The sequence below is a fragment of the Zootoca vivipara genome, chromosome 16 (assembly GCF_963506605.1).
Source record: "Zootoca vivipara chromosome 16, rZooViv1.1, whole genome shotgun sequence".
Taxonomy (NCBI): Eukaryota; Metazoa; Chordata; class Lepidosauria; order Squamata; family Lacertidae; genus Zootoca; species Zootoca vivipara.
In genome coordinates, this window is record NC_083291.1 from 13,322,423 (window position 1) to 13,326,226 (window position 3,804).

A 3,804-nucleotide genomic window follows, 5' to 3' on the forward strand; every position below is an offset into this window, starting at 1 on the left:
TTACCTTCCTGCTGCAGCGGTGCCTATTTATCTACTTGCACTGGCATGCTTTCGAATTGCTAGGTTGGCAGGAGCTGGCACAGAGCAACAGGAGCTCGCCCCGTCGCGGGGTTTCAAACTGCCGACCTTACAAGTGGCAAGCCCAAGAGGCTTGGTGGCTTAGACCACAGCGCCACCTGTGTCTCTGGGGACTAAGCTAGTCCTCTAAATGTTCCCCTGTCACTTCCTTCCCAAAGCCCGGGAAGCTTCTGCCCGGCTTAGGGAGGGAAGCACAGTGCTCATGTGTGCGACGTCAGGATGCCAAGACATCACACATAGAATGTCGCCTCCCCAATTGCCCTTGAAAGTGTGCACCTCTGGCCTTGACTGTTACCCTACAGACAATTTCACCACACAGCCCTGGGAGGCAATATGCATCTGAATGCCACTTGCTGGGAACCACAAGTTGGGAGAGTGCTGTTGAATTCAGGTCCTGCTTCTGGACTTCACAGAAGAGGCATTTGGTTGGTCACTGAGAGAACAGGATGCTGCACAAAACAGGCCACTGGTCTGACCTAATGGGACTGTTCTTAAGTTATTATGCTTGTATGTTTGGTGGGCCAGGCTGAGCATCTCAAATGGGTTCGAATGCAGCGAGTGAACTCTGTGGTTGACCGGAGACCCCACATTTCTCTAATACAGGCCAAGCACTCTAACCAAACTAGCAAATGAGTCTCTTAGAAAGAGCATTAAATTGGAGAGTAGGGTACCTGTCAGAAGTCATAGGGGTTTAACTGATGGTGGTCTGACAGATAGGATAATTGCCTAATCACTAGCATCAGAGGAGGCCCTGCGCAAAGCATGGTGACCTCGATGTCACCTCTACAACAACTTGCTTGTACCCTCTCTTCCCTTCCCAGTGTCATTCCTGATGTAGGAGGAAAGTAGGCAACAGGTGAGCAATTATGCTTGCCATTCTTCGTGATCTGAAGGTGTGGGAGACTTTTGATTGTGGTCTGAAGGACATAGTTAAATGGTTCCTGTAGAATATGAAAGAACCTTCTCTGGGCTCTACTGCACTTCTCTCCCTCCAGCCACCAAATGAAGTTCACCAAGTGAAGCTTTGTGTGCACATATCACCATGGCAATTGCAAAACAATAGAACTGAACAGCCTTCCTGGAAAAGTTTGCCAGGCACCTATTTTATTGCCTTTCAGTGTCAAGTGTGTATCTCTTTTTAATTTTCCCCAGGCTTTTAATGTACCGTTCTGATCTTGTTGACTGTTTTCGGCTCCTGATATGGTTCGGTTGCCTCCTTCTTTATCATTAGGAATGGGGTTGCATTTGCATTTTAGTTGTTTTATTGTGCCTTGTACACCACCCTGGGGATATTTTATACAGTAAGATATTACTGCTATTTTTCTAGAAAAAGAGGTGCTGGAGCTCACCATGAACGCCTCCCTTGTTCTCTTAGAATGGCAATGGTGCCAGAATTGAGTTCCAGTAAGTTCCAGCTGAAAAAAGCCCTGTACATAACACATAATAAGCCTTCAAACTGTTTAATCTGGTGGAATCCATGTAAAAATGGAAGTCACCGTGAGCTCACATTCATTTACAGCCAGCCAAATGTCTGTAAGTGTGGCTTTATAATAGGCTTGCATAAACCACAAGGTGCAATTATGTCAGTGGCAAAGCCACCAGAGCTGCTTTAATATTGATGCCCCTTATATACTCCATCTGCCCCCCAGTAGCAGTAATTTAATTACGGTAAAATCTGTTTGCAAATATCTCTATTCCAGGTTACCCCCTCACCTATTCCTAGAATCACATCATCTTAGGAATGCAGAGATGTCCCTTGAGCAATGGGGAGGGGATTAAAGAACATTTTGGTCATTGCTTACCAGACAATATGTCACATATTTTCTTTCCCTTTTGTTGTTTGAGAAGCCAGCAGATGATTTATTTGACTTTATCTCTCTGTGGCCAGAAACGCATTAATGTGTGTTTGCAGGAGCACAGGGCATTCGGCAGAATAAGATTTTTTAAAAACCCATGATCTCTATCAGCTGGTAGTATTCATTGTGCCTTAATGGGGGTTGGATTAGATAGACCTACAACACAGAAGATATTATTCTTACTGAGCGAGGATCTTTGGGTGGTTAGAGTCAGACATAGGTAAACAATGGCCTTACTGTGTTCTAGGGACGGTTATGACCTTAACACCTTCTCCAAGAAGAAAAAGCACAGCAGGCTCTGCCTCTCCGAGGTTCCTTTGTGTCATTCTCAAAGGCAATTATCTGCTGCTATCAGGCCTGGATTCCCAGAAGGACCAGTGAAGCAGTATTTTATTAATGATGCTCATCAGTGAAATCTGTTTTGAATTGTGCTGTTTGTTTGATTGAATAGAAAACCCCTCTCTCTATTGTCAAGAGGATACTGTCTCTCAAGTGGCATTGCAGACCTTCTTGTCTCCCGCCCTCAGTATCATTCTAACATGTCTTGAGGGTTTGAGCCTGCGCAAGATGCTTATATGTGAGCTTAAGCTCCTGTTTCCAAATTAATCAACATAGGCATAGATTTTTGTTTTTCAACCAACCAATCTATGATGGCTCAATAAATATCAGCCTTAGGAAAGCACCACTGTTGTTGTTGTTTTTTAAAAACAAAACATTGGCCACAGGATTGCAAGGAGCATCTCTACCCCGATCACTCAGCCTGGATACTGAGGTCCAGCTCCGAGGGCCTTCTGGTGGTTCCCTCACTGCGAGAAGTGAGGTTACAGGGAACCAGGCAGAGGGCCTTCTTGGTAGTGGCGCCCACCCTGTGGAATGCCCTCCCATCAGATGTCAAGGAAATAAACAACTATCTGAGTTGTAGAAGACATCTGTTTAGGGAAGTTTTTAATGTTGGGTGTTTTATCATGTTTTTAATATTCTGTTGGGAGCCACCTAGAGTGGCTGGGGAAACCCAGCCAGATGGGTGGGGTATAAATTATCATCATCATCATCATCATCATCATCATCATATGTCAATGTGCTGAATCCTGAGCCTCACGTACTTGTGTGATGAATCAAGGATATGGAGCTTCCTTCTTTTTCCGCTATGGTGCTTTTCCAGAGAGACAGGTTGTGCATTGATTCTGGTTGCTTAGAAATGGAATAAAAGCTTGGCAGAGAATACTAAATTGATCATACCCTCTCCTTCTCACTGCTTTGTACTCCAATAGCAGAGATGTACACAGGCACCAACGTAAGGAAAAGCACAGCCAAGAACTCTAAACATGACCCATTGACTGCTCTTTCAGCAGCTGATTTATGGGTGCTACTAAGCAGACTATCCCAGAGCCGGCATGGAGCTCGAGTTGTCGTAAAGGTAAAGGGGCCCCTGACCATTAGGTCCAGTTGTGGACGACTCTGGGGTTGTGGCGCCCATCTCACTGTATTGGCCAAGGGAGCCGGCATACAGCTTCCGGGTCATGTGGCCAGCATGACAAAGCCGCTTCTGGCGAACCAGAGCAGCACACGGAAACACCATTTACCTTCCCGCCAGAGTGGTACCTATTTATCTACTTGCACTTTGATGTGCTTTCGAGCTGCTAGGTTGGCAGGAGCAGGGACTGAGCAATGGGAGCCCACCCCTCGCGGGGATTTGAACTTTGTGTGGTTTAGACCACAGCGCCGCCCACATCCCAAGTTGTCTTAGCTTTCCTTAAATTCCAAGGCAAAGCAGGACTGAATAATTCCTGGCATCAAGTCGATTTCCTTTCCTCCTTCAGCAAGCCAATCCAAAACATTTGCCTGCCTGAGGCAAAGGACAAAATTATGA